The 12931-nt window shown below is 44.9% G+C and overlaps 1 long non-coding RNA gene across 1 annotated transcript in view; it reads left to right on the top strand.

Annotated features, from left to right (window-relative positions):
- Positions 1-329: 329 nt before the first annotated feature.
- LOC143995926 (uncharacterized) overlaps positions 330-12931 on the top strand; it is a 70933-nt gene continuing 58331 nt past the window's right edge. The window contains exons 1-2 of the long non-coding RNA XR_013277490.1: positions 330-647; positions 10614-10807. This is a non-coding gene — a long non-coding RNA (uncharacterized LOC143995926). The remainder of the gene's footprint in view (positions 648-10613; positions 10808-12931) is intronic.

Consider the following 12931-nt stretch of genomic DNA (forward strand, 5'->3'; position numbering starts at 1 on the left):
TGGCACTGCTTTAAGGCCATTTTTGGTATTTTACTAACCACCCACCCAATAGGAGAATTTTTCAGTAAGGTCCAATGGAAAGAAGGTTTTTTAAAAGAGACATTTCTGAAAACCAATTAGAAAGGAGTCATATTAGGGGCCACCAAACCCCCACCAGTAATGCAGAATTACAGGAGATACTACAGAGTGACCATTGGAACAGGTGGCAAGTCACGGCCAGCACTGGGATTAAGGAAATTAGGAATGTGCTACACAAACTTCTGTCCATCAATTAGAAGCAGGACCAGGACAAGGAGTGGGCAGGAGGGGGGCAAGTTGCCCTGGGTATCATGTGAGGTGTGGGGGAGGGGCACAGTTTGGCATGTTTACCCTGTTAGCACTGATTAGAAGTATTGAAAACCATAGAGAGGTGGCTGGGGGGAGCCTCCATCAAATGATTATTTTGGGGCCTATCATCTCTGGTCTGTTCAGATGTATCCGGAGCCCCCACCAATACGAAACGTCTTGAAATAAAATGATTAATTCTTGTTCAGCCAACTTGTGTGTTACATTGTTCACAATTCTTACCTTTGGACGTATACTTTGTTCTATTTTTGTAGAAAAAAGGCCGGACCCTGCTGAAGAATGACCGACATCTTCCCACAAAGGTGAGAGCCTGCTGGGCAGGGTGGACAGATTCAGTGCAGAGGTGGGGCGCGTCCTCCGCAGGTCCCTCTGGGGTGGTCCGTGAATGTTCTGAGGCAATGTCTGTGCCCTTGGCAACCTCAGCCTCGATTTCCAAGCCTGACACGTTGTCTGTGGCCTTGGTGGTTTGGATCGTGTCTTCTGAGTCCAACACAATGTCCGTAGTAGTGGTGGTGGTGGTCTCAGTCCCGCTTTCTGGGATCGACACGGTCTCTGATGGGATGCGGATGTGTATCCCAACTATTGGGGGAGCCACAGTCTCTACAGAACGGGGGAACTCAGACCCCTCAGCTGGAACACGGATCCTGTCTGAGCTGCTCGTGGTCTGAGTCCCCCTTTCTGCGATGGCCACGTTGTCTTCATGGTTGGTTGATTTGGGAGGGATCACAGCTATTTCTGGAGAAAAAAAAGGAAAAAAATTATTAACTTTCTTTCATATATATTTGTTTTCTATCAACGAATACACAATGATTTAAATAAATCACGAGACTGGCTGAACAGAAATAAGCCCAAGTGTCTGGCTGACGTTTTTTTTAAATCAGTTTCTATGTTCTGTTTGTAAAGCTAAAACTAGAGTGGGAAAGGGTTAAAACCCTATTAATATTATTACTATTATTATTAGTATTATTATTATTATTATTATTACTATTGTTATTATTATTATTGTTATTATTATTATTATTATTATGAGTATTATTATTATTATTATTATTATTATTATTATTATTATTATTACTATTACTATTAGTATTATTATTGTTATTATTATTACTATTAGTATTATTATTATTGTTATTATTATTATTAGTATTATTGTCACTATTGGTATTATTACTATTATTAGTAATTTTTCTGTAAGTTGCAAAAAAAAAAAAGACAAATGTGCTTCCGACTGTCACATCTCCTATGCAGGTTTTAAATATATGGGAAACATGATATATATATATATATATATATATATATATATATATTATATTATATTATATATATCTGTCTATATATACATAGATATATGCATATATATATATATATATATAGATAAATACTATCTATCTATCTATAGAGATATGTGTATATATATATATATCTATGCATATAGATAGATATATATATATATATGCATATAGATAGATTTATTTACTGTAGATGTCTATAGATAGATAGGTAGATATCTATAGATAGATAGGGGTAGGTAGGTAGATATCTACCATCTACAGTATATATATATATATATATATATATATATATATATACATATATATATATATATATATATATATATAGATGGATAGATAGATAGATAGATAGATATATGCATTAATAACACATTTCCGGTTCTGTTTGATGTGACACCTTTAAGGTCATGTTTGGCCCATCTAGAGAGGTCAGGGGTGACGTGTGTAATCCTGGGTTCACACACATGCGGTGCGAGAAATGCAGCGATCCATGCACGTTTCCCGCACATTGCAGTCGTGCGGTATTTGCGATCCGCTGTGGGCGTCAATATAAATTTTAACAGCGCCCCAAAAGGATCGCAAACGCGGTGCGGTTTGCCTTCACTTGATTGCACGGTACAAAACGACCATGCCATTCAGCTGTAGTGCGGCTCCAAAAAAAAAAAAAAAAGGTGTCTGCTCATTTGTGGTGCGATGCAGTGCGATTTGAGCCCATTCAAAGCGAATGGGCTCAGATCGGAAGGCACTGAATCGCATGTGAATTGCAGAGGAATGCGGTGCGGTTCCTGTGAGATTCACATGCAGTTCATCGTGTGATCCGGGGCTTAAAGACCTTTTTCCTCTTATTAAGAATATTTTCTTAATACATTTTTTTTTAAAGGCTTTCCTTTATTTATTTTCACCTAGTGATCTGCCCAGTAAGTCTGTGGTTTTTCAACAGACCAAGCTGTCTTGCAGATTAGAGGTTTGAGTAAACCATTTAACCACTAACAGGGGTGCATAAAGTAATCAGCTTGTATTCATTTATGTAAAGATTTTTATTTCTTTTTCTTTTTTTTTAATCCCAAAAGGGGAAAAAAAAAACAGTTTGCTGTAACTACCTAAAGTTGTGTTAAACCCAAAATAAAAAAATGTCATATATTTCAGCTTTCCAATCATTAGATGTGGTGGCTGCATTCGTTTTATTTTCTTTGGCTCCCCCCCCCCCCCCGTGTTTTTACCTGGTGATCTGTCCAGTAACACACCTCCTAGAGACAACACTCTGGAGGAATTAGCAGAGGACACGGCAGACAGCAGGAAGAATGCAAATGCGTTTTTAAATGTTTTAGCAGATTTGAATACACTAAAATATTGTAGTCAAACTCCCCCTCACATGGGATTTATATGAATGGAAATCTGATCATTGTAAGCACCCCTGCCAGTGGTAAATGGAAGGGTCTCATCCATGTAAGCTGATACATACTGCTGAATCAGAAGATCAAAACATAAGAATGAAAACGAATGCAGCCATCGCATCTAAAAACTGATAAGCTGTAATATAATAATGGTTTGCTTATGGGTTTAATACTACTTTAAAAAGTGTGAGCTGGAATTTGGCTTCAATGTGCTTAGTGTATCTAAACCTGGTAGTACATCTAACGCTCCCCTCCACCATAGAATGACAATGCTGCTGTCCCAAAGGGTAACTGACCCAGAATGGAGGCACTTTAATACTGGAGGTGTGTTACTGGCCAGATCACTAGGCGAAAACAAAGGGGAAAAGGCCTTAAAAAAAATAGAAAGCGAATGCAGCCACCACATCTAATGATTGGTAAGCTGCACTATATTACATGTTTGGTGTTGGGTTTAATCCCAGTTTAAATTGATAGATTTCCATTTTTAATGTCCATAGTCTGGGCACAGGCTCGCATTGAAGTAAATCTGCACCTGATAGGGTTTCCACCTGTCCGGGGTTCAGCCGGACAGTTCGGATTTGGAATAATGCATCTGGGTTTCAGACTGCCTGAAACCCGGACACATGATTCAGACTGGACTATGGCTTCCCAGCAGGGTTGCTGGCTGCAGTTGTCTAAGCTGAGAGTGTCTGTTATGCCGCATACACACGTAGCGGACTATCCGACGGACTTAGTCTGGCGGACTTCCCGTCAGACTGTCCGTCGGACTTTCCCAACGGGCTACTTGTCCACACACGGCACTTTTTCAGCGGACTAATACGGCGTACTAAGTCCGCCATACTATCCACCCTACTTTTGAAATGAACGGACTCGCCCACGCACGCGGAGGAAAGTCCCCTCATTTTGAGTGCGTCTCCAGGTAGGCGGCCCCCCTTCCCCAAGGCACCCCCATGATGAGGGCACGCGGCCTGGTATGGCTCAGGAGGGGGGGGGCGCTCGCTTGCCCCCCCCTTTCCTGGCCGGCCGGGTAGCGTGCTCGGACAAGGGTCTGATGTGGACCTGGGGGGACCCCCACGCCGATTTTTTTCGGTGTTGGGGTAACCCTTTAAGTCCATACCAGGTGGCGGGGCCAGCGATGTCTCCTTCACGGGCCCCGCCTACCTGGAGACCCGCTCAAATGAGTGGACTTTTCTCCGGGCGGGAAAAGTCCGCTCATTTCAAAAGTATGGCGGACTGGCATACACACGGCCGGATTGTCCGCCGAAATGCGAGTCCGGCGGGAAGATTGGAGTGCAAAACTACTTTCTAAGTCCGTCGTACTTTCGGGTCATAAAATTATGCCGGAGGCTACACACGGGGGGATTGTCCGGCGGACTTGAGTTTGCCGGACTTTTCCACCCGATTGTTTGATCGTGTGTACGCGGCATTACACTCTCTTTCATGCTGCCCAAAGCCAGCACTCTCAGTTTCCCCTCCCCACACACAGATGGGAGAGGAGAGAGGGCTTGATCTGCACCTCTTCCTCTCGGCCCTACCCCTCTGTGTCTGCCCCCACTCCTTAGAAAAGGAAAGTGCAGGCTGGAAATTTGAAATCCAGCAGCCTCAGATACATCTGCATGAGAGGTGCTGACTGCCAAGGGGTGAGTGAGCTCACCATCCATCCCTGTCTGTGACTGAAGTCTCCCCCTTCTATCTCCTGCCTCTAATTGAGTACACTAAGGTAAAGAAGTTTTGCTCTTCCCTCAAATGGAATCCTTCTGTATACACTTTGATTTTGCTCATATAAATTAACACACTAAGATGTTGCTGTTGTTGAAAACTTTTGGTATTAAAAAAAAAAAAATTATTTGAAAAAATTAAAAAATAAATAAATCCCATCTTATGAACCAGAAAATAATGTAAATATAAAGTGCTATTCGTAAGTGCCGGTGTGATACCAATGGGATTTATGATTACAGCTCAGTACAGTACTGCATACTCATTGGTGGAGAATCATGGGATCTATACAGTGGAATTATATCTGTTATCAAGCCACTAGGGGGTTAATAGGATGTCATTCTGTGTATAATTCATGAGATATATATACTGTGTATGTGTGTATATATATATATATATATTTATTATTATACACGATTTATATAGCACCAACAGTTTATGCAGCACTTTACATATATTTATTGGCACTGGCGGTGGCACTGATTGGCAGGTGGCACTGGTTTGGAAGTGGCAGGTGGCCCTGGTTGGTAAAGGCAGGTGGCCTTGGTTGGCGGTGGCACTAGTTGTCACTGACAGATGGCACTGATTGGTGGTGGCACTGGTTGGTGTTGGCAGGTGGCACTGGTTGGCGGTGGCAGGTGGCACTGGCTGGCACTGGCAGGTGACACTGGTTTGGAACTGGTAGGTGGCACTGGTTGATGGTGGCAGGTAGCATTGGTTGGTGGTTGCAGGTGGTATTGATTGGCGGTGGCACTGGTTGGCACTAGCAGGTGGCACTGATTGGTGGTGGCAGGTGGCACTGATTGGCGGTGGCACTGGTTGGCACTGGTAGATGCCACTGGTTGGTGCTGGCAGGTGGCACTGGCAGGTTTCACACAGAGCACTCTGTTACTGAAATGTAACAGAGGAGCTGTCAGAATTGAGCTTAATGTCGGAATGGGCGGGACCCAGCCGGGGTGTGAAACTGACAAGTAACAGAGAGGCGGATATGTCAGACTTGAGCTTGATATCGGGGTGGGTGGGACCCGGCCGGGGTGGGCGGGTTCCGGCCGGGTGGGCGGGACTCAGCAGCTATCAAACACCGGCCAACCATTGGGCTGCTTAAGAAAAGGGGTGGGCCACATACACGTAGCGGCCCGCCAGATTCCATTGGCTGGTGTTTGATAGCTGCTGGGTCCCGCCCACCCCGACCGGTTCCCGCCCACCCTGGCCGGTTCCCGCCCACACCGACATCAAGCTGAAATCTCTCCATTGCTTGTCAGTTTCACACACTTAGTGCGGCGCTGAGTGTGGAGGAGGGAGGAGGACGGCAGTCAGTGTTAATGCTGCTGCATGTCTGGGGCATCAATAGTGAGTGGGCTGGTGGCAGCTTAGGCGCCAGGTTGTGATTTCTGGTCTCATTGGCGACCTGGCGCCTGGGGTTTGTGGAGCCCTGGTGTATGTCTTGTGTTGATTGTAACTAAAAAAGGTAATAAAAAACATATGTACCTATGGCAATGTGACCCAAAAAAATGTTTTTGAAAAAAAAAAAAAAATTTTTTTTTTTACATTTTTTTTTGAAAAAAGAAAAAATCTTTTGAAAAAAAAATGTGAAAAAAAAAAAATTTTTGAAAAAAAAAAATTTTTGGAAAAAAAAAATGTGAAAAAAAATTTTTTTGGGAAAAAAAAACATTTTTGGAAAGAAAAAAAATTTGAAAAAAAAAATTTTTTGGGGAAAAAAAAAAAAATTTATGAAAAAAAATAATAATCTTTGAAAAAAAACACATACCAATCTCTGTGTTTGTATCCTGGTGATGTCCATTGGCTTTACAGCCGGAACCGAAACATCCAATGATGGCTCTGAAACAGCCACGCACAAACGCTCGGGTCCTCTTCATCTTGGAGGGCTTTTTGGTTGGGGTATCTGCAGGCTGCTGACTAATACCTCCTACCATGGCCCTTCCTTTGCTGGGTTTCTCTTTGGTGTTTTTCAGAGAAAGAATCTGATTACATTTAAATCGGTTCATTATTAAGAATAAACACGCTTTAAATGTATGACAATAGAAATCGCAATGAAATTGAATTGAACGAAATCAAATCCAATAAAATCGCAAGGTAACTCTCAGGAGAGTTAAAAAACCACGTCCTTACTGGTCAGTGGTCAGTGAGCTTCTGATGCCTTCTGTACCTGCGGCTGACTATATATGGGACTCAGCCGTTTTTTTTCTTGGCTCAGCCAATGAAATCACAGTGACTTTGGCTCAGCCAATCACAGTGACTTTGGCTCAGCCAATCACAGTGACTTTGGCTCAGCCAATCACAGTGACTTTGGCTCAGCCAATCACAGTGACTTTGGCTCAGCCAATGAAATCATGTGGGATTTCACCATATAAGCTCCGTGTTTTATAAAAAGTGTAAAATGTAAAACTCCGGTGGGTGTAAAAAGATGTCCGCCTTCCCCCCCTTCTCGGTCTATCCTCACAGTGGAGGAGTGCGGGGTGTAGCAAGATGGCAGCGACAGATCGTCACTTCCGTTACTAATTCTGAGGGGTTGCGGAATCTGACAGAACACCGGAGCCAGCGCTGCAGCGGTCAGTCCACCCGATTCTTGTATGAAATCTTTGCTCTCCACCCTTCATCTCTCAGCTCCTCCCCCTATCACACAAGCTCCACCCTCCTCTCATTCATCTCCGTGGTAACCGTACACTGCAGGGGGAGGAGATAAGAGACGCAGCCCCATCCCTCATTCCTCCTCTCTGTTTACTAATATGGAGGCTTCCAATCAGCGGCGGGACAAGTGACCAGCAAGGAAGGCGGGGCCGGTAGCGGAAGGGGCGGGGCAGGGATGGAAACGTGCAGCGTCTGGTAGTCATGATCATCTCTCGCCAGGTGAGACCCCGGAGCATCATGGGGGTGAGGGGAGTGTCCCCTATAGAGGGTCCCCCTCCCCCAACACACACAGAGGGCCAATCATAGGCTGAGCTCTACTACCATCCCCCATCATCCCAGGAGGGACACAGGGGCGGACTGACCATTCGGTCACTCGGTCAGGGACCGAGGGCCCGGCCGCTAGGGGGCCCCATCATGGTTGTCAGCCATAATAGAAACCAGGGACAGTATGTAAAAAATCTGTGTTTTTTTTACTTCTGTCCCTGAAATGTCCCTTACCGACATACTTTTAATGTAAAAATCTCGAGATTGTAGTTGCCCCTCCTCTCCACTGCCTCCTCAGCCAATGGGAAAACAGTGCACCCGCCCCCTTCTACAGCGCGGCTTATTTGAGATATGAGCAGGAGATGCCGACAGCTGGAGGAGAGAAGAAGAAGAAGAAGGAGGAGGAGGCGGGGGAGGGGACAGCCTGCAGCCTGATAGAAGGTAAGTAACTGAGCTGAATGTATTATTATGAGTGGTTTACCCTTGTCAGCAAGGGGGGGGAGGGGAGGCTGTGTTTGCTCAAGCAGAGCTTCTCCTGTCTCTGAAGCAGTTAGATGGTTTGTCTGAGGAGAAGTGAACTGCTTCTGGAGGATGTGCTGAATATCTCCCCCCCCATCTCTGCTACACCTCCCTACTCATTACCTGCCCCCCACTACACAGGCACAGTCCCCTCCCATGCATTACTACTTCCTGTGTCTGTGAGCTGCTGGGGTACTACAAGTCCCAGCATGCCAGCAGATGGAGGCAGCAGTGTGTTCCATTAGACTTTTTGGGTAAAAAGTGCTGGTGTGTGTACTGTGTATATGTATACTGTATGTGTACTGTGCATGCTAGTGTTTGTATACTACGTGCACAGTATACTTACACACACACACACACACACAGTATACACACACACACATGCCTGCACAGTATATACACATACAGTATATATATATATATATATATATATATATATATATATATATATATAAAATGTATATACTGTGCAGGTGTGTGTGTGTGTGTGTATACTGTGCACTACTGTGTGTGTGTGTGTGTGTGTGTCTGTAAATATACTGTGCACGTGTCTGTGTGTTACTGTGCATGCGTGTATGTATACTGTGCATGCAAGTGTTTGTGTATATACTGTGCATCTGTGTGTACTGTGCATGCGTGTGTGTATACTGTATGATCCATGTGTGCTCACTGCCACTCAACAGAATTTGATCCAAAAATCCTGTGGCCGTGAAAAATGCCCTTGTTGCCATTCGGAGCCATCTGATTGGTGCACTGCTGAGCTCAACCTCGGATCAGGCAGCGGGGCAGGTCCGGGTGCACACCTGTGCAGTGATAACATGGTGCACAGCTTTTATTCATATGCCCCACGGCCCGATCTGAGGCCAACCACTGCAGTTCACTATTCCGCTGGCTCTACGACAGCAAATGTGCAGTTCAGAGCCTGCAACATGTGGCTTTATTTTTTTTTTTTTTTAAAGGCCTTGCCCGCCAGCTGCCTACCTCACCAAGCACCAAGGTGCAAAGGTGTGTGTGTGTGTGTGTGTGTGTGTTTGTGGATATTCATGGAAGGCGGCACTCTGGGGGCTCTGCTGTAGGGCATGTCAAAAGTGTCCAATCTGTCTGCCATAATGTCGCAGTCCCGCCGTCATTACTAGTAAAAAAAAAAAAATAATTATAATAAAAATGCCATAAATCTATCCCCTATTTTGTAGACGCTATAACTTTTGTGCAAACCAATCAATATACGTTTATTGTGATTTTATTTTTTAACAAAAATATGTAGAAGAGTACATATTGGCCTAAACTGTGGAAAAAAATGTATGTGTGTGTGTATATATCTATGTATCTATCTTACTTTTTTTTTATAGTATAAAGTAAAAAATATTGCTTTTTAAAAAAGATTGTCTGCCTTTTTTCGTTTATAGCGCAAAAACTAAAAATCCCACAAAAGAAAGCTCTATTTGTGGGAACAAAAGGACATCAATTTTGTTTGGGTACAACCTCGCACAACTGCGCAATTGTCAGCTAAAGCGACGCAGTGCCGAATCGCAAAAAGTGCTCTGATCGGGGAGGGGGTAAATACTTCCGGGGCTGAAGTGGTTAAGACTCTCCCATTGACCATGCCCATTGTTCGCCTGGTTCACTATGCATGCCACAGATCATTATCTCCCTGGTATTTTGCCCAGGGGCCCATGATGTTAAGGTGGCACTGCCCATGAGAGGCTCGTGGTGCCTTTACTGGGTCACCAGCTCTAGGTCTCCTGCCACCCAGCATGTCGCCGAGCTTGGTGCCCCTCCTCTACAAAAAAAAAGAGGGTGCCACGTGGCAGCCATCTGTAAGCCTGGGGGCCCCATAATCTCTTATTGCCCGGGTGCCCCATAAGTTGTCAGTCCGCCCCTGGAGGGACCCCAACTCTACTCAGCTATACAGAGGGGGAGGGGCAGTGTGAGAGGGAGGGGTGTCAGGTGAGGGTGAGTGGTGTAAGGTGAGGTAATGAAGAGTATTGATGGGAGGTTCTCTGTCGTTCTTCAGGTGTTGGTGCTCTTCGATGAGGTGGCGGTGTATTTCTCAGAGGGGGAGGGGTGTGATGAGGAGTATTGATGGGGGGTTCTCTGTCGCTCTTCAGGTGTCTGTGCTCTTCGATGAGGTGGCGGTGTATTTCTCAGAGGGGGGGGGGGTGTGATGAGGAGTATTGATGGGAGGTTCTCTGTCGCTCTTCAGGTGTCGGGGCTCTTCGATGAGGTGGGGGTGTATTTCTCAGAGGGGGAGGGGTGTGATGAGGAGTATTGATGGGAGGTTCTCTGTCGCTCTTCAGGTGTCGGTGTTCTTCGATGTAAGGGGTACTCTTATGGGGGCACCTGATGTAAGGTGGTTCTATTACTTACAATGTGGATGTGATTGGCTGATGTTTGTGTTCTTTCTTTGTATTCCGTCTTGTTTCTGGTACAGATAGTTGTTGGTGGAAGGATGGAATAAAAGGGTCCAGCCAGTGAAGGTGGAAGAGCTCAGAGTAATGGAGAAGAGGAGTGTCCTGCAAGGCAGAATCCGGGGCTCAGAGAAGACCGCTCACCATCAACATCTCCAAGGCCAACACACCACTGGAAGCTCTGAGGATCAGCACTAAACAGCTGCCCCGCTAGGAGGTAAAGCCTAACCTACTAACAATGTCTTTGCTACAAGTCACCCCCCAGTATCTGCTGATACCCCACATAGTTACAGGTCACCCTCCATTCTACCCATACTCTAGGCCACCCTCTGGCCCAGTCTGTAAATACTACAGATCACCAGTTATCAGGACCATCAATAGGGGGTACAGGCAGCACTTCCCATTGGGTCAGCAGGTGGTGGAACAGAAGCTGTCTGTGGATAGGTGGGGGCTGTCAGGTCAGCTTTCCAGTGCCCCATCATTTCTAATGGCAGCCCAGTCTTCATCCGGAGGGTTCAATATTGAGTTTTCCCTTTGCAGCTATAACAGGTTCACCTCTTCTGGAAAGGCCGTCCACAAGGTTTAGGAGGGTGTCTATGGGAATGTTTGACCATTCTTCCAGAAGCACTTTTGTGAGTTCAGGCACTGATATTGGATGAGAAGGCCTACCTCGCAGTCTCCGCTCTAATTCATCCCAAAGGTGTTCTATGGGGTTGAGGTCAGGACTCTGTGCAGGCCAGTCAAGTACCTCCACTCCAAACTCGCTCATCCATGTCTTTATGGACCTTGCTTTGTGCTCTGGTGAGCAATCATGTTGGAACAGGAAGAGGCCGTCCCCAAACTGTTCCCACAAAGTTGGGAGCATGAAATTGTCCAAAATGTCTTGGTATGCTGACGCCTTAAGAGTTCCCTTCACTGGAACTAAGGGGCCAAGCCCAACCTCTGAAAAGCAACCCCCACCATAATCCCCCCTCCCCCCACTCCAAAATCCCCCCTCTGACACCATAATCCCCTCTCCACCAATTGGTTTGGACCAGCGCACAAAGACATTAATGGCTGTGTGTTGAGTTATTTGGAGGGGACAGGAAATTTACACTGTTATACAAGCTGTACACTCACTACTTTACATTGTAGACAAGTGTCATTTGTTCAGTGTTGTCACATGAAAAGAGAGAAGAAATGTCACTGGGGGGTGTACTTACTTTTGTCACATACTGTATATTTACCTAGAAAAATGGTGAGGTGTTCTATACTTATTTTACCCGCTGCTACCCACCTCAATACCAGGCACTTACACCCCCTTCCTGTACACACCAGCTTTCAGCGCTCTCACAGTTTGAATGATAATTACTCAGTCATGCAACACTGTACTCATATGAAACTTGCGTCCTTTTTTCCACACAAATAGACCTTTCTTTTGGTGGTATTTAATCACTAGTGGGGTTTTTATTTTTGTGCTATAAATGAAAAAAATGTAACTTTTGTGAAAAAAATGCTTTTCTTTGTTTCTGTCATAAAATTTTGCTAATTAGTAATTTTTCTTCATAAATTTTCACCAAAATTTATACTGCTACATATCTTTGGTAAAATCAGCCAAATGAGTGGATATTATTTGGTGTGTGTGAAAGTTATAGAGTTTACAAAAATTAATGAGATCTGATCAGGCCTTCAGTACATCAGGTGAGTCTCATTTCTGGAGACACCAACAAGTCAGGAAAGTACAAATCCCCCCCAAATGACCCCTTTTTACAAAGAAGACATTCCAAGGTATTAAGTAGCATGGTGAGTTTTTTTAAGTTGTCATTTTTTCCCACAATTCTTTACAAAATTGTCATATTATCAGGTTATTTCTCACGCACAGCATATGCATACAACAAATTACACCCCAAAATACATTCTACTCCTCCTCCTGAGTATGGCGATACCACATGTGTGAGACTTTTACACAGCCTGACCACATACAGAGGACCAACATTGAAGTGGCACCTTCAGGCGTTCTACCAGCAAAAATGACACATCTCATTTCACAACCACCTATTACACTTTTGAAGGCCCTGGAGCACCAGGACACTGGAATTTCCCACAAAATTACCCCATTTTGGAAAGCAAACACCCCAACATATATTCTATGAGGCATGGGCTGCAAATAGGTACTCGGGTACTCTGATGGGCTGAGACAGGTACTCGTGTACTCTGATGAGCTGGGACAGGTACTCGGGTACTCTGATGGGCTGGGACAGGTACTCGGGTACTCTGATGGGCTGTGACAGGTACTCGGGTACTCTGATGGGCTGTGACAGGTACTCGGGTACTCTGATGGGCTGTGACAGGTACTCGGGTA

The sequence above is a fragment of the Lithobates pipiens genome, unplaced genomic scaffold, assembly GCF_037356315.1.
Source record: "Lithobates pipiens isolate NorthernLeopardFrog02 unplaced genomic scaffold, aLitPip1_a1.2 Scaffold_19, whole genome shotgun sequence".
Classification (NCBI taxonomy): Eukaryota; Metazoa; Chordata; class Amphibia; order Anura; family Ranidae; genus Lithobates; species Lithobates pipiens.